Source organism: Anser anser, assembly GCF_964211835.1.
Source record: "Anser anser genome assembly, chromosome: 1".
NCBI lineage: Eukaryota > Metazoa > Chordata > Aves > Anseriformes > Anatidae > Anser > Anser anser.
In genome coordinates this window covers 166285353-166310906 of record NC_139720.1, presented here as the reverse complement: position 1 = coordinate 166310906, position 25554 = coordinate 166285353, and the positions used below count along the sequence as shown (strand labels likewise).

The 25554-nt window shown below is 36.8% G+C and overlaps 1 long non-coding RNA gene across 1 annotated transcript; it reads right to left on the bottom strand.

Annotated features, from left to right (window-relative positions):
* Positions 1 to 6201: 6201 nt before the first annotated feature.
* LOC310892778 lies at positions 6202 to 14278 on the bottom strand. The gene is made up of 3 exons (XR_014578409.1): positions 14040 to 14278; positions 9390 to 9519; positions 6202 to 6386 (listed from the first exon to the last, which is right to left on the bottom strand). It is a non-coding gene; the product is annotated as an uncharacterized lncRNA (long non-coding RNA).
* Between the last annotated feature and the right edge of the window lie 11276 nt (positions 14279 to 25554).

The window sequence follows — 25554 nt, the reverse complement described above, 5'->3', positions numbered from 1 at the left end:
TTCATCAGAAAAATATTTTATCTATATTCACGTAATATTTTTGATTTGGACATCCAGATTGCCTCAAACTGAAATTAAGTAAGATTATTGGTATTTTCCTTAAATGAGTCTATGTCTACTTTATCCAATAGTGTGGACAAACAGGAATGGATTTAAAGATCAAAAAAGTTGTTACTGAGAACCTGAAAACCATTTTATACTCACTTAGGAGATAGGGAGGGAGGAGGAGGGCTGCGCTGGACCTAGTCCAGTTTGGTCCTCAAATGTGGAAGTCCAGGTTTCCTTCCATCCCAAAGAAATCTGTTGTGTCAGCCCATGACTGCTTTGAGATATGGACCTAACCACAAGGAGGTCACTCCAAAAGATCTCCCTTGTGCTTAACAAAAGGGCTGACAGAGCAATTAATGCTATCTTTCAGTAAAATTATGCTCCACACTCCACGTGACAAATAAGACTGACAGTCTGCTCTCCATCTGGAAGCTCAGTAAAGATCTGAGAGTAGAATTTCATATTTCTTTCTGCCAAATTAAATTATCTTAAAAAAATAATCTACAGACATTGTTAGTAACTTGTTTTGAATTACTCCATTTAAAGTCTGCACTGTGCTGTTACAGGTGAATTATTAATCTGCTGCCATGCTCAGGGTATTAACACCAGGAAGCCCTAACAAACACACAGTAGCAGCTCCAAAATGCATTAGTCTTCAGTCCTGTTTGCCACTGTATTAGGATACAGTAGCTGTGGAATATCTTAAAATTTGTCCTGTATTTAAAAAGGAACTGTCCATTGCCAGAACACAGAGCTATGCTAGAAGTTCATTTTTCTCCATCTGTGCAGCATAAAACTTTAATTGTGAAACAGCTTTTTAAATTTCTGTGGCACAACCTGACAGGGGGAGGTTTAGGTTGGAAATTAGGAGACATTTTTTCTCAGAAAGAGCAGTCAGGCATTGGAACGGGTTGCCCAGGGAAGTGGCGGAGTCACTGTCCCAGGGGATGCTCAAGAAAAGTTTGGACCTGGTGCTTAGGGACATGGTTTAATGGGTGACATTTGTAGTAGGGGGATGGTTGGACCAGATGATCCTGAAGGTCTTTTCCAATCTTAATGATTCTATGATTACATGATTTACAGATAACTTCAGAACCTACCCCTATCTTCCCAAAATGATGTTTGCATAACAGAGCATTGCATGCATTAGATTGCTAACCTATGCTAGCCAGCATAGGCTGCTACCTAGGCTTCGTCATATTTCCTAATGAAATTTCAGTTCCCATGCCTTTTCAGAAGACGTAGTCTTCTCCACAAATTACTGGATAGTGCTTCTGCTATTCCTGTTATTGTTTAGTTCATTTCTTTCCTCATGGAGGACTGATATTAATATAAAAGAAGTAGAATGACTCCAAGGGATAACTGGTTTGTGGGTCAAGCACACAGTGCAAAACTTCTCTAGCTATTTTGTCACATTTTGCAGTACCCTGCTTTTTTGTGTTAATTTTCTTCCAGCATTTATGGAATTAATCTATCTTAGCAAAAAATATTTTAAAGAATCAATTTGCACATTCATTGCCTGAATATTAATAGATGAGGAATTTTACAGTAACACAGCTTTGAAATTCAGAGCTTTACACACTCATCCTGTTGGCAGGAGGCGAGGGTTGGAAAGAATAATATGTGCCTTATACTGAATCACAGTTCTGGTTTTGATTAAGAATAAAAAATAAAAAATAATTGTTCAGGTACATAGCCAGCTGGCTTGACATGTATGGGGAGTATCTATAGGTAGTCATGAGCTGCACAACACTGTTGAGGGGCTTCACAGGGTCTCATCCGTCTCCACAAGACCCTACAGATCCATGTACCCATGTTTGTCAGCATCCTAGAGTAGCAGCTATGAGTCTTGTGGTATGTTGAGGCTGCTTCTGCTCAGGAATGGATAGCAGGTTTACAACATTGCATTGCCACAGCTGTCATGCTTTCTGTCTAAAACTGTGCCTATTCAGAGAGAGCTCAGATATCTCTGCAAAACACTGAACTGTGCGGTCAATGCATACCACAAGCCACCAGATTTGCATAGGATAGTGCACGGTCTTTTGTTAGCCACATGTATGGCTGTCTCTTAACAATCAGGACCCAAGGAAACATTGGCTACCTTGTGTTATCAGAACATTCTTGGTGATCAATTCACAGTGTTTTAAAAGTTCATTAAAAAATTCATTGAATAATTAAGGAAATAGTGATCTCTTTGTGGCTATTTCATGAGCCGAAAGAAAGGTTAAATTCATGAGATAAATTATTCATTGTGAGTTATTCACTCAGCTTTAATAGTTTGTAATTCTATAAAGAGCTTTGCTTAAGAAATGCACTATATAAATCAATCAATAGCATTAATAATATGCAGGAAGGATTTTCTTCTTTGTAATCTGCTTTTCAATAAATTGTACCCCCTTGACACATCACCTACCATCATATGACCATTCTTCTAGCCTCCGCTGACCCAGCCTGTCTATCCCTGGGCCACAGCTGTCACATTCAGACATCAGACTTCCTTCGCCCTCACACCAATGCATTTTAAGGTCCATCAGTGCTGGTATGGACCTTGACCCTCTCCTTTATCTATTTTGTTAAGAATTCAAGGAAACACAATTACACATGCGCCCACACATACATGCTTTGTTATGACATACTTTAGTTGCATCACCAGTGTATGGGATACTGAGCATCATTACCCAGACTTCAAGCACATCAGGTACCTTTTCCACAACTGTGTTAGAGAAGTTGAATCACCTCTCATCTAAAGCCCAGAGCCTGCAACCGCATGCTTACATCCTGCCTGCTCTGTTTTGGGAAATGATGCTTAGAGGAGATACAGCTAACTCTGAATAAAGCTGCAACAACATGTGATTCAGGGAACAGCAGCTACATGAGAAAGCACCTGGGTGCTGTGCAGGTGTGCAGCCTGTGCTGAAGGAGATGCTGTGCCAGCCTTTGATAACCTACGTGGTCCCCATTCATCTCGATTAAAGCTGGTATGAATATGTACACACGTGCTGAACCACAGTGCCTTTAGACACAAACTTAGCTCTACTTCTGTGGGCAGCCTATTTAGTTCTTCTCTGCCATGTTCCAGACCTTGTTAATGCACAGGGGCCTGACACTCCAGTTCCTGGAATTAACCTTACTGGTAGAGTGAGGGGAATTACTGTACAGGATTAGAACTCCAGTCCCTGATGGTGGTCCCAAATGGGATGAATTTATTGGAAAGCAATATCAACAATACTTTTGTGTCTCATTGTCAACTCCCCTCATACTTCCTTTTGGTCTAGTCAGTGTGAGCTGACATGCAATATGATTCTAAATTTGACTACATATGAATGCTTTTTCTCTGCTTTATCCACATATGGCTAGTGAGCTATGTAAACATACTTATATTTTTCTAGTTAATTCTTCTTCAACCTTAACTGGCTAATTTAACTTATTGATTCCTGAGTGGGATAAAACCACTAACGCATCAATAAAATTCCCCCCTCCCCCCCCAAATTATGAAAATGGTCATAATTCATATTCAGTACAGATCTAGATTGGATTAAGTCAGAGTTGAAATCTCACAAGTATAGATTCTCCTGAAATATTTATTTGACTGTAGGTGGGCTAAAAAACTCCTTTTGGGGGAGCATTTCAACCTTTTTATTTCTATTTTTAAACAGTCTCAGAATGTGCAAAGACAATTGATAAATACATGACTCATTCTCTCTGTCTCACTATTTCAGTTGGAAATCTTTCTTCCTTACTGTGTATGATTCAACCTGTACCCAAAAATTCAGATGGAAACATTTAAATGTTTCCCTTGATGCTTCTAATAAATCTTCTGCACAGATAGATACCTCTTGCATTTTCAAGCCTGTTTGCTTATAGTCATTCTTTTGTTGACTAATATACTCAAACTGATGATTTTCAGTGGATTGTACTCTCATTTTTTGAGCATCCAGTCTGATGCTTCTCAGTTCCATCTGTGCTAGTACTGAAGAAAATCTCTTCAACTGAACTGATTGGGATTTCTATTTTGTGCGTACGCAGCACTGCATAATGTCCAAGCTCTGAATAAAACCCAGATGTTAGTCACCTCAGTTTGGACACCCAGACTGTTGAATGAGTGATTTAAATACCTCAGAAGAATAAAGATTAGATGAATTCATTGACCTTTAGGGATGCAACAAAACTTAAAGGAACTGCTCACATAATGAAAATTGTTCATCCCATACAGTAAATTAAGCAGGAATCCTGTGAAAAAGGATAGGTGACAGATCATCTTACTAAAGACTGTACCATAATGAGTCTCCACCAGAGGGACAGATGTAGATTTCACATACATAAGCAACTTTAACTGTGTTTCTCTTCTAAGTTCTTCAGTCTTAATCTTAGTATTGTCCTTGGGCTGTAAAATTTGTATGTCAATACACAAGCAATCTTTTTTAAAAAATATTATTATAATTTTAAATTATCATTGTGTTCAGTCCTCTAGCAAACAAATATATTAAATGATCCTTTTCCACCCTCTCATTTACCTATCAAACATGCAGGTAGAATATGCACTGCGTTTAAAAAAAAAAAAAAAAGTATATACAGAAGGATTAGTCAGGTCAATGTATTACTAGTGAGGGAAGAAATCTGACCCCACATAGTCAGAGTTTAACCTTTTAGGTATTCCTCTTGTTGAAATCTAGAAACACTACCCTGGAGAGTGGTTCAGTGCATATTTGTACTTTTCCTGTATACTTTTAATACTCCACAAAATAAAAGTGCTGACCCATCTCTGGTATTTTATTGTACTCCTAAACTGTTATGACAGATGCCCTCTTTTTCTAACTATAGAAGTTTTTTTATTTTTTTCCCAGCTCAATCACAGAGCATTTCCATTAAAAGCTGAAGACCCCATCTCTAACCCTGGCAATACCTTCTCCACATGATTAATTATTTTACACATTCTGTAGTCCATTACGGAAGTGTCTGATGGCCTCAGGACACAGATATCTAGCCTTTATATGCATTATTTTGCCAACCTCATTTTCTTCTCTACTTTTTTTTGCAGTGAAATAGAAAACACCATATTACTTTGGTTTTCCGCTGCCATATTTGTTTGGCCTATTTCTAATGAAGATTTTTCATAAAACTCATTAACATGCACTCTCAATAACATCTTAAAAGTATAAGTCATTTAAGCTATTAAATGCCTAGAAAAAGTTATGAACACTACATATAAAAAGAATTTTTTATAAAATCTCTTATATTTTCTAAAGATAAATATTTTATCAAATTTTAGGTATGTCCAGAAAAATACCAAAGATTAATGAAGTCCATAGAAAAATGTGTATCTTTTATCGGAAGACAGGATCAAGTATTACTTTTAGTAATGGTAGTGTAAACTAGAAAATAAAAGATGTCAATATTGAGATCAGAAGCATCGTAATGGAGAACAGCAATATGCTTCCAATTTATGTTGGTGATGTTCAATGGTCTGTTGTCTTCTAGTAATTCTAGTGGGAAAAAAAGGACATATGTGGATTTTATCTGCTGTGATAATAACCAATTCTGACCTGAAAAATATTTTCTTCACTTATTTATTTATTTATTTGTTTGTTTGTTTTCATTTCAGGTACAGGATAATAAGGTTGCAGTTAGGCTGGTAGAGAAACATGGGGCAAATTCTCAGATATTTCCTATACGATTCAGTATGTTACCACATGTCATAACTGAAGAAAATATGTGTAATCCCAGCTGCTGTGAAAATGTTTTAACAAAAACCCTGCCAAAATTCCCTCCGTTTTCAAAATAACCCAGATTCCACCCTAGACACTGGCTTGAAGATAGATGTGTCAGAAAATCTTACTTAATTGGTTTTCTTGCCTCAGAAGAGTACATAACTTTCCTGACTCCAACATTCTGAAAATGGGACTGCTGTTTAAATTAGGTGTTTTTGTTTATGATACTAGGCAGCAGTAAAGTATACCTTAAATAATGATTTACTGAGTTTTGATTTTAGGATTTTCATATTGCTTTTTTTCCCATCTGTTTTAAAACACCTCATCCATCTGGATTATTGCAATGGAGAGTGAATAAACAAACAAACAAACCTACAAACAAACACATTTATGTAAATTTTAATATGGATATTTCAGCCAATGTGAAAAATATATTTTGGCCTTTTTAGCTAAACTACACTTATGGTCATGGTTATCAAACCTCAGAGCTCAGGCTTTTCATTTCCAGTTGTAGGTGTTAAGATCTCAGGTAAAGAGGCCACGTATGAAGACTGGATATGAAGGTCTTGAGCTTTCTTCAGATGAACCTTCAGTGGCTATACACCTCATTTTGGATTCCCATCTAGGTGCCTAAATGTAGGTGAAATGAACACACCTTTAAGCCAGGTTCATTCATTTTCTTAATATTATCTTCCAGGAGTTGATTTGATTAAATCCCTTTTAGGACAGATGGAGAACCTGGTCACTGGAAAAACCTTGTAGGCCACAGTTAAAATTCCCTGCATAAACTCTTCTACATCTCGCCCCTGCTGCATACCTTCACTGAAATTTCTTGTGCTGCTGTAGGGCAGGATCATGTCTGACCTACACCAACATAAAAAAAAAATCAACTCCAGTCTCACAACTTCATCCTCTGACATTTTAAACTATCTTCTGCAACCAAATTCCTAATGTTTTGACCATTTTGTTTTCAATGAGTTGTGTAGCATTGGAATAGGCTGCCCAGGGAAGTGGCTGAGTCACCATTACTGGAGGTCTTGAAGAAACATGTAGGTGTAAAACTTAGTAGCATGGTTTAGTGGTGGACTTGTCAGTACTAGGTTAAAGGTTGGACCAGATGATCTTAGATGTCTTTTCCAACCTAAATAATTCTATGATTCTATGATTTAGATTAAGTGTAAAGATCTACTAAGGATATGTCAATATCTGAGTGAGTGACTTCTAGTTCTCCTTAAATTAGTGAAGAGGTCAAGAGAAATTCATACTTTTAGATCTGGCTTATTACAGAGATCTACAATAGGATGAGATAGATAACAGCCTACAGCCTACAGTGTCTCTTCATTGATCTGGGAGTTTAAAGGTAGATGTAACAAACTCCTACAGTTGGTCAGTTAAAACACACCAGAGTAGGCAATGTATTCTTTCCTTAATTCTGGATGCATTTATATCTACCACACAAAGTAATACTGTCTCAGGATTTACTTGTATCAAAACTTCTGTTTCTGTTTTTATACCTACAAGAAAACTAGTCTGAACAGAACTTTGACATTTATTCCACGAAATTAGGATGAAAAGACAAAGTAATGACTTCCCCTATGGAATTAATATTCTTTAATAATGCTATGTGACCCATGCTATGTGGCACTGAAACAGGCTCCCCAGGGAAGAGGTCATGGCACCGAGACTGCTAGAGTTCAAGAAGCATTTGGACAATGCCCTCAGACATATGGTCTGTTTTTTAAGCAGTCCTGTGTGGAGCCAGGAGTTGGATTTGATGATCCTTGTGAGTCCCTTCCAACTCAAGATATTCTATGATTTTGTGATCATATTTTTTGTCTAAACAGTGTAAAAAAATAACAAAAGATTGAAAACTTCTTAATATAAAATTAAAACTTTTGACCTCAAAATAAAACAAAAAGGTTGAAATAATTCATTACAGTATGATTCAGAAATCTTAAGGTAGACATCTAAAGTAGGACAGATGCATCACAACCTAGATGTGCTATGTTCTCTCCACAAGGTATAGCTCACAAGTTGCCATTCAGATGCATGACATGGTGCCAGCTCTCCATGGTACATCTACAGCTCCCATCCCAGACCATAATCTGGAGTTTGCCCTTGCCAGCTGTGTCTGGACCACTCCTGGCAGCACAGGCAACATGGGAGCCTTTTCCAGCCTGTGTCTGTGCCTTGTGAGTCAGACAGTTCACTGCAGAATTTTATCGCAGTGGGAACAATCATGCAGGTGATGCGGAGACTTTGGCTACCAACACTGGTCATTGAAATTATTGGGGATGATGATAGTGGATCAGAAAAAAGACTATCTGAAGTTCTCAGAGCAGGGATGCAGGCAGTGATATACAAAGGCCAAACTGCTTATGCTCACTGTTGTCTTTGAAATTTTTTTTAGGGGAAACTTCTCTCTGCATCCCACCCTCTACCCTTTCTCTTCTCTTCTTATTCCTGCTGTCTCTGTCACATTATATCAATGACACAAAAAGCTTCTCGATTGCATGCAAATCAGAGCACAGAATTTGCACTTAGCTAAGTTAAAGCAGTAGATGTGATTCAAGTGTCTTTCTTAGGTAAGTTGATCTTCCGCAGATACAGTTTGTTCTAGGAAGGTGAACAGCACACCAGATTAAAACAAACAAACAAAAAACACCTTAAAAGGGAAAGGACTTTTTTTTTTTTTTCTGAAATCTGTCTTATTATTACAGTGTCTGCAACCATCACTGACTTCAGCACAGTCTGTGCACATTACAGCACAGAAAACTGAGACATTATAGTTCTTCTTTCCTTTCTGGAACCAGTCAAGAGGCTAAATAAGTTCCCGACTAGCTCAGAGACCCTCCTGGCTCTTTATTATATCATGGTGATATTAGATCTGGAGCTGTTAATTAATACATTTTAAAGACATATTTAGTCTTAGTTATAGCAGATGTGGCACTGTTAATGCTCTGCCATTCCACCCTAGGTTCTCTTCACTCTTTGAACATTACCCTTTCATTTTAACAAGATTTTCTCTTTCACTGGATTTTTTTTCAGATATCTGTTAGCCTGGGGGGGGGTGGGGTGAGGGGGGAAGAGGTGTTTGTTTGTTTTGGTTTTGTTTTTTTCCATTACAAGCAGGTGTATAAGTGATTGGTTTATACAAATTTCAGAGGGATTCTTTTTCAGATCATAGACCTATAGGGAATATGTAGCTAATTTAAAATGCTTCACAGATTTACACTGAAAGATGTTCCATAAAAGAATGACACTACAAGTTACATCAAACAAGCAAACATTTGTTATGGGGACAGTAAAATTTACTTTTCACAAAAGGAGCCTACAGTAATAATGCATTCAATTCTATTTCCCAGAATGCTTCTTAAGTATGTTAATAAAGTCTTTATTGTGTCTGCTTATAAAAGTCGCCACCATTTCCCATTAGAAAGTCTCTGTTTATTCATCAAACATTTACTGACAGTGACTGCTGGGAGCAGGCTCAGATTTCCACTCCATTACACGTTTGTGGCATAAAACACATTAATTATAGATATATTACAATATTCAACTCATTGAGGAAAAATTAGATGATCAAGGCTCATTTTCCTTGACAATAAGCAAGTTAATGAAAATACTAATTACCTGATGATGAAGTGGAGCCTTCAGGATTGAACACTTAGCATCTGTAGAAGAGCTCTGTGAATCTAGCACAGAATATTAAAGCCAGAAGCACTGGAAGTCTGAAGGGTGGTTCACGAGGTCATCATATGCCCTTTAATCACAGGACAGAGAGTAGTTAGTTCATGATATAAACTTTTATATGCAGCTTTGCTATATGTCATGAAAAGCCACACAAGCACAGTGTTCATTTAAAAATATATATATAGATAGATAATTTAATTAATAGATACATTGTCTAGCTCAACTTTTTGTAAAGGAACTTTGAGACCTAACTATGATGAATTGCAGTATACAGAGGCAGGAGAACACTAGAATGAAGAAGAATAAGGAACGGTCACAAAACTTCCTTCATTTTCTCTGATTTCAGATAGTCGTAATCAAAACTAATGTCATATGAAGTTAAACCATTTCAAATTCAGAAGATTCATCCATTTATTTATTTATTTATTTTTGTTACAGCCACTTATGTTTTTGTGCCTGTGCAGTTCTTTTTTACCACTTCCAACTTAGACTGTAAATTGGAATCACCGATTATATCATCCTCTGGTTTCTTTCCAAGATCAAGTTTATTTCTCATCTGCTTTTGACATTTCACCAATACATCTATGTAACTTCTGAGGCTGGGGAACTCCCTTGACTCTGGACTGCATACCCCAAAACATTCTGAAACACTGTTCTCACTGCCTGATAAAGACAGAAATATATTTTCTGTTTATTCAGATTAACTAATTTTCCCCCCATCACTGTGTTTGATAGTAACTTGTTAGCAATTAAACATGAAAACATATTTCCTCATATATTGGGATTTTCCCAAATTGCTAAATAATAAATAATAATATTTCCAAAGTATTTTTATCTTCTGAATATAGTGTTTAACTAATATTTTCGATTCATAGATTTTCTATGGGCATCAGTACTGTATCACCTGGTAAACTAATATAAATACTTTCTATCTGCCCCAGGACCCTGTTGTAAGTCATGGGTAACAAAATCTCCAGTGTGACTTATTCTGCTGACACCTACTTTTTAATATATTCTGCTTGTGAAAAGATAAGCTATGAAAAGTTGACAACCTCATTTCTAGGAGCAGGATAGTGGGGAGTTTGCAGAGCACAAATGAGTATATTAGTGAAAATCCGCACTGTGTGACAAAGGTTTCATGGAAACACCATACAAGTTTTGATTTTGCATTTTCAAGCCCCTTACATTTGGGCACTCAAAATTCAGTTTATCATGTTAAACTTGTCCATATTGCAACAATTGCTACTGCTTTGTAGCTTGATGTTGTCTGTAGCATCATACTAAAGCAAACAATCAATATCACTTCCCATATAACAAGAAAATATCTATGTAAAAATAATCCAACATCTTTCCAAAACATTTCAAACTATCAGATCTGAAACCATTTTGAATAAATTTCTTTAAAGTGTTCCATTCCTCCCATTCCTTGAAGTGTGTGTTTTTGTATCATCTTGTCGGAAATCACTGGCAAAGGACTGAAAAAGTAGAATGAGCTTTTAACCTGATAAAACACAGAAAGGCCTGCAACTCAGACTTCTCTTGTTATTGATCCTTAGCATATCTCTATATGTGAAATTGAAGCTTTTATTTTATATCCCTGAGTTTTTGCTGAAATGGGATGTAAACAGCACAAATACTATGACCACTTTGAAAACAGCTAGGAAAAAGAGCATCCACAAGCATTTCCACTCTTCAGGAGGCACATAAGATTTAGTAGAAGCTTTCCTCAGAACTGTCATCTAACATTAGTCATATTTCTTTATTTTGCTGGCTGGCTAATTCCACTTTATATACTAAAGAGGGACACAGAATATTTTGACTGAAAAGATGAAAGCTGTACTTATGTTAGCAGTCTCCACCATCTTCTCCGCCACAGACAGCAACTATATCCCATAGGTCTTTTATACCATTTTCTAAGAAACTTTGTGATCTTCATATTCCACGAGTTTATTAAAAAATATTTAAAATGGCTGCTTTACTTCAGACTGGACATTCATCTGATTTGCCTCTGACAATTGCCAGTAGTGAGTGCTCAGGAAAAACAGCAGCAAGGGTGCACTTCCGTACACTTCCTCTGTCAGCTTTCAGAAATCTATAGAGTGAATAGTATTCATCATCTGATATTTCTCCACACAGTTTATATTTGTTTTGCTATAATTTAGAATTACAACACAAATGCAAAATAAGCCTATCACCTAATCTATTTTTGCAGTCTAAGATTTTTTGAGTCTCCCGTTATTAAGGATAATTTCTTAGCAAATTTACTAGCTAGAATCAAAAAGAGGGCATCAGATCAACATTACAGTTATAACTTCTAACATTGTCATTGCTCATAGAGTGTACAGGAAGAACTAGGTACCTAAAAGCATGTACAAAAAAAAACAAAATGCTGAGCAACAGGCCACCTAAGTCATTGTGTGAGAAGTGACATGGAGAAGGACGTACTTCTTAGCTTCTCTACTAAGTGCGTATACTCAGACTGAAAGGGAAACACACATTCAAATGACGTATATAATCCTGAACGCACCTCTCAGTATAGGTTTCTAGTTAGAGTTATTTTTTTATTCTGATGGCAGAAGAAGAAGGAGAGATATTGACTCTTTTCGTAGTTTATAAAGTAATGCATACTTTGGAAACAAGATATGATGATTCCTGCCCTTTATCTGTTTGACTTAAATCCCATAAACATACAGGAAGATGCATTGGCCAGATACTATGAGCAAAACAGATAGACATGAAACCTGTTGGTGTTCACGAATGAGATACATGTACAGTGTTGTCAAGATTTGAGTGGTTTTTCCCATTTCCTCTGGAAGAATACAGATGACATATGTTGCACATTGCTAAGGAATAACCCCCTTAAGGCCAACTGGCCACCTTCACAGTGCACAGCATTTGGTCCTGCAGTTATCTATGTTCTATGCATTGGCCTTGTGAGCCTGGAACAAGATAATTATGCTCTTAGTTGTTTTTTGTTTGTTTGTTTGTTTGTTTTCAGCTCAGATGGTCCAAAATAATGTGTCTCAGCCCAGAAAGGTGGTGTTTTCATAGCATGATATGGAAGAATTTGTTGTATACTTTGAGATGTCTGAGGATGCAAAGCCAACTGCACTAGTGTTGGAAGACTGTCTAGGACAGAGGGAACTAAATCAGTGTAGAGTCTTATCTATGTTGTCAGCCGTGCTGAACTATCTCCAGAATGACATTTGGGGTTTCTTTTCAGTAGGCCTAACTGGTCATTCTAAAAGAGACGTTTGGAGCAAACTGATACAGTACTCAGTTATTTGACAGCATGGAAATATATATACCAAAATCATTCCTGCCATATTCTCTTTCTGGTTTGACCTGTTCTCACTTTGTTTTCGTGTTCTTCACTGATAGATCAAAAAGCACCTCTTCAACACATCTGTGCTCTGACAGCAATGTAAACTGAAATTGCAAGTAGACAAGTATCTAGTCCCTTAGCTCTTTCACTGAAGGCCATGCTTAGATACACTATTGTTTTTTACATTCTTTCACATTTAATTGATTTTTCCAACACTTGCCATTCTTTGTAAATATTGCTATAACTTTATTCATTCACCTTACTGTTTCACAGAGGAACACATGTCTAACAGGAATCATATATTGTTAAAAGACTTAGTCTGTGCAAAAGAGAAATATCAAACTGTATATATGCAATACCAAGTTTTGATGTAGAGAGTAGAGACACACTTTACACATATGCACACACAGGGTTTGGGATGCAAAAAGCCTTCATACAAGTCCCATAATCTAAATCTAAGAGCTGGTGTTCCTGTAGACAGTAGTGCAGATTAATTATGGGAGTAATATTTAGAGTTTCATCTTTATAAAAGATCCATCTTTTGTGTGCTAATATGGATCTACCTAAGCAAAATGAAGGCTTCAGCAGAATTTCAGAGAAAAAAAAAATAGTTTTCTGTCATGTGAAATTACATAAGATATTTTCAAAAGAAATTCTGCAAGGCAGTTCCCAGCATTTTTATAGACTCTATAAAATTGACCATATTTTACTCGGTTCAACAGTCAGAATTCTCATTGTACATCAACAGAAATTTTGTGTAATTCCCTATCAGTGGGTCAAGTCACTGCAATGTAATATTTCTGCCTCCATTTCAGGAGCAAAAAGTTTAATCACAATAGAAAAATAGTCAAAATGATGAGTAAAGTAGAAAAAGAGATCTATTTGTGTGTGTGTATCTTAAACACAGTAGCACGCATTTTGAAAACAGTTTGTCACAGGGATGCCACAGGAGAGCATCCTCAGGCAACATGAAGAAGAAACCAGCAACTACACATTACCAGTACAGAACATCTTTGTACAAGCCGAACAAACTCTTAAACTTTGTTTAAATTATGGTTCAACATCAGTCACTATTACACTCTGTGGTTTCAGAAGCACCAAATTAGTGCAAAATTCAAACTTTCCAACTGAAGTGTGAAACTCTATCCCTTTCCAAGGCGTATTTATTTCTCATTTTTCTCATATTTAACCAATCTCAGCTGTCTGTCTCAGGTCCTGCAAGTGAAAAGATACAGATAGGTGCCATGGGCTGAGTTTAGACTTACCTGTAGTAGTCCTCCACAGTTTCTGTTCAGTTGGTGGTCACAGGTTTCCTAGTCACATCCTGAAAATGAGGAGATGCCACTTCACACAGTCACTCTGTCATACAGAGTCTGGACATCAGAAATGCTCTCTGGTCTGGAAATATGAGAAGAGCCATAAGAAGAACACTTACACTAGTCACCCAGCATGGGGCTCAGTTGCCTGAACACACATGTCTAGTCACATTTGAAATAACCCAAACTCTCCCTCCTAGTCTCAATCCGCTGTTCCAGGAGGGATGGAGTTTTCAGCTGGTCCTATATCATATTGGCAATCCTATGGAGTTGTATAAATCCGATGGCATCTCTGATGGCACTGAAGACTTCTGTTTAAAAATCTCACCTAAATTCCTGATCACTGTCTAAAATTAGACAAGAAGAATCCCAGCCATGGTATATAATCTCTCCACAGCTCGTTGTGCATTTTTATCCAGACTTCAGGTGTATTTATATATTTACATGGGAGGATAGGATACCAGAATGATTTTTCTAAACAGCTAAGCGGCTTAGTTGCCCATTTTCCATTGAGATCAAGAGAACCTGGGCACCTAACACATTAAGAAGTTTTAAATATTTTATCTGCATCTCTCAATGATTTATATTTTTAGAAATCGTACCTCTTGCAGTAAAAATGTACTGGTATTAACCGCTTAAGCCTATTCACATTTTCCAGTTAAAAGAACCCAACAAACTAACATCAGAAATTATTCAGATTTCTTCTTTTTCACTCCAGCTTCATCTCCTTTTGTATTTGACTCCATCCTTCAAAATTCTGAGCAAAAGCCCATTTGGTTTTGTAGGATTCAACAGCCCATATAAATTTCATCTGTCAGTGAAAACAAACTCCATTTGTGTAAGTTACTTGCAATACCACTCAGCCAACAATGCTCTCATTCCTGGGGGCTGTGAAATGATCCTGAACACAACTCAGTATCCTGTGAGCATTCATTACTACAGTAGTGATTACCCATCTTTTGTACTTTGGTTAAGGGACCAGATTCCTCAGAAAACATATGTATATGTTTACATTTCCCTTGTATATTTTATTGGATTTTGATTACACCTCTCAATTCCATGTAAATCAGAATTAACTATAAAGAAGACAATGGACTAATACTAAAAAAAAAAATAAATAAATAATAAGGGCATGAAGTGAGGATACAAGGAATCAGGTCCTAGTACATATTTCCAAGCAAGTGCTAGAAATGTTCAGTTTGGGAACTAATGATGGCCATCGTCATGTGAATGTTGTGTTGTATTTCCCTGACTGTTTCAAACCACATACATGACAACTTTCTCCAGTGCTTGTTGAGAAATTTAACACATTCATAACAGACCCACAATCAGAGAATATGCTAATGATGCCAAACCCTGAATGTTATCAAGGGAAAATCAGGGATGCTACATGACACTCCTTACATCATTCTACTTCATGTAGTTTGTCTTGAATCAAAAACTCAGAGTAAAAACTTGCATGACTCCTCTGTAACAGTGCCTCAAAACACAAGCCATTCCTCCTTCATAGACTTTTAAAAATCTTATCTGTGATTCAAATAGGAGACATTTTCCCACTGCTAACACATTAGATATTTCTGAGAGGGGCACATTTTTCTTCCCTAGTTTAATCTCTAACACTTTCAAAGTCTTCAGAGGCTTAGTGCCTAGCTCTAGATATTTGTTAATGTGATTTTTCTGACCTGAACATTTTTCTATAATTTTATCCCTCCAGCACGACATGTTACATTTAAGTTAAAAAGACTGTGGGGATACAAAGAAGGAATTATTTTGCTAGAGTCTGAAGTTAAATTCTAACGTTTACAAAGAATGAGTTGAAAAGAAACCTTTAATGTCTTAATTCATAAAGATGTTAATTTTGACAGCTAAAATATAATACTTACAAAAGAATGAAAGGAAGGAAAGAAAACAGGCTTCTCTACCTCTAAAATGCTTTCTTCTTTGCATGTAGCAGGTGCCCCAAGACAAGTTATACTGCCTGCTTTAATTTGTCTTTAATATCAGATGTGCCTTATTGATTTCTTCTGTGTATGTTTTCATTCTGAATAATTCAGAGGCACATTTTTTTTCCCCATTATGGTCAATAGCCAGAGAAAATTCTGAAGATAATCAATTGAGCTCTGCCTGACGATTACTAGTGTTGATATCCCCTGAAGTGAGGGAGTCGGAAAGGCCAGGGATAATATGACACAACAGTCAATCAGTGCAATCAGTAGAAGTATCAACACTGGCTGTATGGTGAGAGCCAGACCCACTCCAAGGATCCAAACAGCTCCTAAAAGTTCAGATGCTTGACTTCTTGTCATATGTTACACCAGATGGACTATGTAAGACTAGATTCAAAAAGCCTCCCTGACTTCTCATACCCCCTTTCTCAAACTGATAGGATCATAAAACAGCTGTGTTGCATGATTTACATAACATACACAATTGCTTTATTTTACTTTTCTCTCTTAGTTCTCCTGGTCACAAATGCCTTCACAGAAATAAGAAGGATGAACATTTGGCCAAAATAAGACTTGTAAAAACAGAAAGATTATTTTAATTTAGACCTAATACTCTCTTTAGTTATAGACCAGATATGACCACCCTTGTAATTCCCATCACACCCTTCCACATAATCATAGTACCTCACATTGAATTTATAGTGGAAAAATGTATATTTCAGTGTAGAAATCTCATGAAGTTGCTAATAGTAGCTGACAAATGGTAGTCCTAAATAGTGTATAGCTACTGACTTGAGGCTTAATGCAACTTCAGCTGAGTCAAAGCAAGACTCTGGTTGACAGTAAGCACACATATATATGTATGCATATCTGTGCACCTCTGCTCCAGTGAATAGCTCCAGTGAGTCTCTGAAGAAATGCAACTGCCATGCAGGTCAGTGAGCTATAGCTATGCAGCTCACCACATCCACTACCTAAATTCATAAAATGGCAACATATGGAATTAAGCACTAAATAGTTTAGGACTAAATAGCTTAATGGTAATCCAATGTGTACAAACTAAAGGAGTAAATTGGCAGCACTAGCTCAGTTTCCCATGGATAACTTATTTATAAATCTCTCTGTGATTTATTATTAATCTCCTTATGCAATAATCACTCATGCATATAAACAAGGCTAAGCTTAAAAATTATATTCTGATTCATGTTTCTTTACAAAAGATATGTTTTGACTATGAAACTCAAATCATCACTATTTTAAAGGTTTTGAAGACATTAAAGTGAAAAATTATGGAAAATATAATTTTTGATAGTTTCAGGTTTCTTTAATATTTCACTTTTCATCAAGGTATGATGGGAGAAATAAGATGAGAGTCTTACTCTCAGTTAAACATATCACAACTAATCTGAAGCCTTTAAAAAATAGAATTAGTTTAATTAAAATTAACATAGTTTACTTTTAAATCAGAGACCTGGACCATAAAAAATACTTGTTAATTTTTTTCTCAAAAGTAAAGGTACCTCCTCATAAATATTAATATGCTTTCTATGTTACAAACATATGTGATATGCTCCAATTATTTTCATAAAAGTAGGTCACTATGCATTTTACTCCTGTTTTCCATATTCCCATGATCACGAAACACACTATGATTCTTGTTCCACAGTCCAGGAAAACACAACCATAAAAGTGGTTGATGTCTAGAACCAAAACAGCGCACGCAGTTGGGATGAAGTTTGTGTACTGCAAATGATCCACTCTACTGCAGCACTATATGAAGCAATAACCGTATGCCACAATTGATTAACACACAAGTGAAGCTGAGGTACCTAATCAATCGCAAAAGCCACTTATAATGAGTCTATTATAAAGTAATAGGGATTTTTACTGTTATTCAATGAGCTGAAATATGAAACAGGAGGAAATAAAAAGGATAATGTTATGCTTTTCTGTAGAAAATGGCCGAGTGCCTTTTAGCAGCCTTTTCAGCAAGGGAGAAGCAAATGCTTCAGAAATCAAGTAAGTAAAACTAACTGAAGGCCTTGGCACAGCACAGCTTGCATCCAGGCTGTTCACCTCTCCCCTCCCCAAAATGGGGTGGTATGCTGATTTCTGGGCAGAGTCTCCTGCCCATGCCCCCAAGCATTGGTACGGAAAGGGCAGGTCGTCACCAGCCGAGTCCACATCAAGTCCAGGACCACAACAGGGACTAACCAGTATTGGTCCTCAAGCCTGCACCTTGGGACTGTTGGGCTTATGAGGCATAGCAAATGGGAATAAAAATGTACCTCTGGCAAATCCAGAAACTGGAGAGCAAAGAAAATAAATTCAATGCAGTTGAACATTACATGTTTTTAAGATGTGTTTCTTGTGAAGACAAAATAAGTTTTCAGACTCCAAGGCCAAGATTTCTTACTTCTGATCAAAAGATTGACATTTTGGTTAAGCTACCTCTACAGCCAGTGAAGGATGATGGATACCTGTGGGGAGTGATTCACCTCATTTATCTAGACATCTCAGACTGGGATGAATTGCCTTGTGATGGCAATATGCTTGTTACAGAATATTCTCTCTGTGGTTTTGTACTGCTGTCCATAACAGTAAGCAAATGCCCAAGATCAGTATAGTTTTCATTTCTTCTTTTCCACTAAAATTTTTATCACATTCAGCAATGTTTAACTCCCTCCATATGTGGCTGGATAAGAATCCAAGCTTTTGTGGAAGACCATCATGTCTGTCCTTCCTACACCGCTCTCCCTTTTTCTGTCTGCAATATTCCTATTCAGCTGCTGCTCTGCACCTTTTTTCTTTTTTCTCCCCCACACAAGTGCAAAAACAGTGGCAAAAAAAAATGTGTTGCAATAGAAAGTATTATCTCAGTGATACTTCCTGCCCCTGTGAAGCAAAAGCATAAGCAAAACAAATACAAGATCTTCTGAAGCGCAAGTCGTGGAAGCCATCAAAACACTGGTGTGCAGCTGTCAAGCCTTTCATATGCACAAGTAATGCTCCAAGTAGCACCTCTGTATGACTTAAAAACTTTCCTTGCCGCAGTTTAAGATGCGTAATTCTCTCTCTAACCCCACTCAGTACTAGATTTTTTGTTTGAAAATGAAAAATGACTAGACTGCCATTTCCAGACAATATCAACAACCTCTGGAATCTTTTATTACTCCAGAGATTTTTGTCAATACAAAACAGAGCCATGTTTGTTTAAGGAATTAGTTAAGTTTTACCAGTTCCCATTTGATCAGAATCCAGATGTTATATAAAAGAACACAACACTTAATTTTTTACATAAAAATTGTTCTTTATTTCAAAGAGAAGGAAAAAAAATAGAAGTTTTTGGCTCTGAGCCTTTGTCAGAAAGGGCAACCCAAGAGAATCATTAACTGTGGGGTAATTCCTTTGCTCATGGATGTAATATTAATGTAGTTTCTGTAGCCTACCTATTAAATGAATTGGAATGAAGGATTTTATCAGATGAAGCTTCTGTGAATAAAATAAATCTTATATAAAATTCACTAATTAAGTATATTACCACCAATAATGTTGCAGTGAGCACATTAGTAGAAGCTGACTTTCAGGATTGATATATTTCATTGAGGAAATGATACTAGCAGATTTGAATTAGAAGTGCTAAATTTCTTTTTGCCTTCCTGTGAAGCTGATTTCTTTATAAAACCTTACATAAAATATGTAGAAATACATTATGGTAAGCAACACCAGACTTTAATTACCGATATAATTTACTGAAAACTTAGTATGTTACCAAACTTCTGTTACTACTCTGTGAGCTCCCACATTTTTCTTATGTTAATATTTCCTTTTATTAATACCAAAGGAGACTAAGTAAAAACAGTAATTTCACAGACATTTATACTCATCTGAAATCGTTTTAAAGTGACATTTATGAATAAAGTGTTAGAAATTTTTAGTAATATGGTTCATAATTAGTGTCATTACTTCCTCCTACATACTGATCTAAAAAAAAAAAAATGTGAAACACCTCCATAGAAAGTTTATTTTTGTAGAGCTGTTTAAAATGGTTTATTAAGTTGTCTATAAAAGCACATGCCATCCTCAAATACATGGACTTCTATTTCATAAATCAAGAGATTACAGTAGGTGTGAGTTCAAGCTTCATTACAGGGCAAGTTTAACAACATTTCAGATAAACTCCATTCACCTTAAGGTCTCATGTGACATATAAATTTCATGCATATTGCATATTTCCCTCCTCCTCTTCAGTGCATACAAACAAAAGTGTACAATTTTTTCCCCATCAATTTGAACATAAAGGTCCCTTTCCAAACACCTCCTCTGCCCTGTCCGTTTGTTAATGTATCCACATATAAGGATATAGATAATTTTTAAGCTCAATAAATTTTATCTTGCCTTTTACACCATTTCTCTTCACATATCGTCACATGCAAACTTCTCTTTTTGCAGTGCTCTGGGCCAAATTCCTTCTCCCCAAGTAAAGGTGCCCATTGTCAACCAAGTAGATAGTACCTAGGATTTTATCAGCTCCTTTTTTTTTTTTTTTTAACTTCTTACTGTGTTGCACATTCATTGGAATACGGTTTTCCCTCAAGCATTTGAACTGGAGCTTGCATATAGTGGGCACATATGGATAAATATCTGAGGTGACTAGTAGACCATACTTAAGCTGGTTATAGGGGCAGAGCTGCAGGGGCAGCAGTACCTCTTGTAGGGTAGGAACAATCTGGGGTGGGACTAGGAGTAACTACACACCATGATCTGTCAGCTGTTTGGGATTTTTCTTTTAATGGTACCAGACTGAAAAAGTAAATAAAAATAAATTTAAATTTAAATAAATAAAATATAATAATGATAATTATAATTAAAAACAAATAAACAAAAAAATCTGTTCCCTTTATAGTAGAATTCAGAGTGAGAGCAATGATGTCATCCAGGATTGCCTCTCATCTATGACCGTATTTTTTTTTTGTTTCCTAATATGTCCTTGCTCTATGAGCTGCTGGGACCCTGGCTGGAAGATAAACCTAACTGGGGCATATCAACTGGCAGACAACGTCTAGGCCAAATTGGCAAGGAAGCAGAGAACTGAAAGAATGAGTAGCAGGATGAGTAGCAGGATGAGTACCCTAGTCAAGAGACGTTCCAAAATAAAAGATTTCTGGGACCATACAGTAATTTTTGAAATGTATTATAACCAGAGTTCAGTCTCTGGAGGTTACTCCAGATGATTTCACCTTAAAATTTATACCATTAAATTTATGGAAAACTGGGTATGATCTCCAAATATACATAGCAAATGTATGTAGTAATAAACATAGTGTGCCCTCAGTTTACAACACATAACTAAAAGGTTATCAAGCACTAAAAGTTAACATGAAGCACTTTGGTATCCCACATCCCAGTGATTCCTTAGGGAAAGTAATCTTTAGCCACATCCCCCGTCCAAAGTCATGGTTTGTGTGCACAGTTGCATTGAAGTTACCTGTTACTTTTGTTCTTCTTCTTTACCTCTTCTTCGACTATAAATGATGTGGAGCAGATGTTTGAAAAGGACGTTGTATGGTAGTGGGAACAACTAAGCAGTATCCTAAGTAACAGTGATTGGCCATATTTAGACTGCTTACTTTATGTGTCTCTTTGAGACAAATTTCATCCTACAACTAGAATCATTGCTTTTACCACTAATTGTGATAGCAATTTTCTCTAAACTGTTTGCCATAAGGCTTCGAATGAAAGCAAATCCACAGACTCTACAGTCACATTTCAGATGCCCAAACATAGGTGCTAACTATTGTTAACTGAAATTCCCAAGAGTATCCAAGGTGTCCATGTAGGGATGACAGATAATTCTAACTTTGTGCACTTATAAAGTTTTGTATTACTAGAATAAGTTTTGGTCTCCTCTTTAGCTTGCTTAGCAAAACCAAACCAAACCAAACCAAAAAACTTTAGCTTGATTCAAACTGCAGCTGTTGGTTTTGTTTCACCAAGTATCTGACAAAGGAGAGACTTTCCAGTTCACACTGTATTTTTATTGGTTATACCACAGTGAAGAGGCAACTCAAACTTAGGAAATATCCATATTTTCAGGTACTCGTTCATATTCTCTTCATTTTTTCCATCCAAGGACAATCAATTCATTGAACCTTTCTTTAGGTCTTAAGGTTCCTAAATGTTATATCATTCTTGTTCTCTGCTGGACTTTTGCCCTTTGTCTATATCTTTCTTTAGGTTTGGAGCCCCAGACTAGTCAAAGAGATTCCCCGAGCACCCAACTGCAATGCAAAATGGTAATCTCCCTGACTTATACATGCCAGTCCTGTTAACACATCTGAGAATCACAGTTGCCTTTTTTTTTCCTCAAGAGCTGGTGTATTTGGAGCCAAATATATTTTCAATATATCAAGATCATTTTGACTTCTGGTCTAATATAATTAGATCTTGTCTCCCTTCTCGCTTACAAAAGTCCTTAGTTCAGTGTCATGAACAAAATGTACAAATGCAGTTTCACTTTCATCATCCAAGTCATTAATCTAAATCCTGCCCAACACAGGCTTCTGCAGGATCCCTTTTAAAATGTTCTCACAATGCAATTCATAATTGCTTTTAAGCAGTTTTCCACCTCTGACACAGTGTACCAATGATTTCATTCAACTGTTTCTCTGATTTGTTTATGAAAGTCCTATGGGAGAGTGTACAGATTGATCCAAAATTAAATTACAACCTATCTTTACATCATCCACTGATTTTTTTTTCATTTTTCATTTTAAAATGAAGTTAAATTGGGTTGCTATTGAAGATAGACTGACTTGTCTGTATTTCCCTTACTTTTTGCCCCACTTTAGCTCTAAATGAGCACTTCTACTTTACCATTCTAATTCAAATCAAGAGCATGATTCTAAAGCAAATGTCATGTTGGATCTCATGCTTTTTGGTTCACGCTGTGGAGCAGTCTCAAAGGTTTCCTGAGTTCCTTCTAGACTAAACTAAACTGGAATACACTCACCAATCAACACTGCAGGTGTTCCATAGGACCAAACAGAAGCCAATTTGAAGAATTCCCAACCAAAAAAAAAAAAAAAAAAAAAAAACATTTTGAAGAAAAATGTTTTGAAGACCCTACTTCCATGCCAGCTCTGCCTCTACATAACCATTTCTACTATGCTGCACTACTTACTGATGTACACAGCCTACGTGCCCTTCTTCCAATCTCACTTATCTTACATTAATTCACCAAAGTGACAGCTCAGCAATTGCTTCAGCTGGTGTCCTCTGAATTCGAGGATGAATTTTGTCAGGGTCTACTGACAAGTTATGTTAATGTTTTAAAATTAGTTTTATTGATTATGGGAAAACAAGCAAACAAACACACACACAAACAAACAAAAAAAAAACAAAACACACCACAACATACTTTCTCTGCACCTTCTGTTATTTACTTCCCTTTTTTCTTTAGTAGTGAACTGATACTTTTCCTTGCTTTCTCTCTATTCCTTCCTAATGTATTTATAGAGACTTGCTTGGTTGCCTTTCATTGCTAGTTGTAAGTCATTTTACATTTTAGCCTTCCCAGGTTCTGTTATGTTTCATACACATCCTGATTCATCTGTCCTTGTTTTCACTTTTAATATAGCTCCCTTTTTTATTCTTTAGTCCTTAAAGAGTTTCTGATTCAGCCACATTGTCTCTCAATATGCTTCCAAGCTCTTCTTCACATCAGAATACTTTGCATTGTGCCTTTAATATAGTCTCCTTCAATAACTGCCAGGTCTCCTGAATTCCTTTATCCTGTATATTATCTTCCCAAGGGACCCTACTTACCAGTTCCCTCAGCTGTTGAAGAGTGTGTTTTTGAAGTCCATTATGCCTACTCGGCTGTTCTCACTCCCCCCTGTTCTCAAAATGATGAACTTGTGATCCCTTTCACCCAAAGTTATACTCCACCATCAGATTTTCATGAACTCTTCCCTGTTAATCAGGCTCTTACTTAAAATATCCATTCTTTCCACACAGCTTGATCTACCACACCATATCCTGATGTCAGCAACATGTTTATTTGGACAAGGTAATGTAATGATTAGCAGGCTCCAGTACAAAGATGAGTGTGATGATAAAATACATACAACCCAAATCAATCTATTTTATTCATCTTTGGTAGCTTTTTGGCTGTTTTATAGTGGTCAATGTGCCTCAGTGAAAATTCACAATATCTGGAAGCAGTTCAAAGAACAAGGATAATCAGACTGCAAGAAAACAGGGAACAGAAGAAAAAGTTGACATAATCAGGTTGTTCAGTCTACACAAATCCTGAGAGGAGGTGGGATTACATTTTAATCTTTTTTTTTCTGGGGGGGGGGTGGAGATTATTGTTTTTGGTTTTGTTTTAAAGTGAGTTTATGTGAAAAAGAGCAAGCCAACTATTTTTCATCTCCATAGGGTTTAGTAGAAAAAGGAATGGGTTTAGGCTGTTACCATGTGGTTCAAGCTAGTCATTAGTCATTTTCTAACAAGGAGGTTAATAAACAATAAGTTCTATGGCCCAGGAGAGAATGGATTTAAGAACTAGGTAAGAACAATTTAACAATTTAAGTGCAGTTATCTGGCAGGATACTATAACCACAGTAACTCACTAAGGTGTCCCACTGACAACCAGATCACTTTGACAGCCACGCAGAATAGCAGCAGCATAAAATTTCATAGGTGTCTTAACAACTTTTCAAAACAAGGGCTAAAAGGAAGCGCGCTATGAACAGTAAAAAAAAAAAAAAAAAAAAATGTTTCTGACATCCCTGGCACCTTTTAAACAGCAAGCAGGTAATGAGTTCCATTTTTTTTCCCACCAATTTTATTTATTCTTACATTTGGCAGTATACTACTGTACTACACAACCGTTGAGCATCTTCTCCAGAGACAAACATATTCTCTTGACACAAGAATTCTTGTCACCTCTACATAATATAATGTATATAAACATTGCATGCTATTTTCAGGGACTAAGAGTGAGACTGTGTGTTCAAGCCTGCAGAGCAGAGGTATATGAACCTCTCTATTCACCATTTTCCTGGCAGGGAGCGGACTTCATGAGAGTCCTTGATATTTCCATCAACTTCTCTACTGTAGGTGAGCTGAAGTCCTAGAACATCATGCAGACTAGAGCAATTTTAAGACACACGGCCATTTTTTTCTCCTCTAGGCTATTTGCAAAGAAACAACCATCCTTCTGCTAGACAGGCTTGCTGTCACAGAAGGTACAGAGTATCCAGACAGTATAGAAATGCCCTTCAGACACTTAAAAGTTTCCTGCTATGCTCGATTGCAAAGGAGTTGCCATAAAGGGCTTTCCCATAGCCAAATGTGGAGTACAATGACTTGACTTCATGGTGGCTCCCTTAGACAGGTTGCTAGTGCTAGGGCCTTTGATGGTGATGTTATTTCACAGAAAGCAAGGCAAGGTCATGAGGCTGAAAGTCTCTGACTCTGGTGGGTCTTCCGAGGCCAGGAGAGCTGGCTGC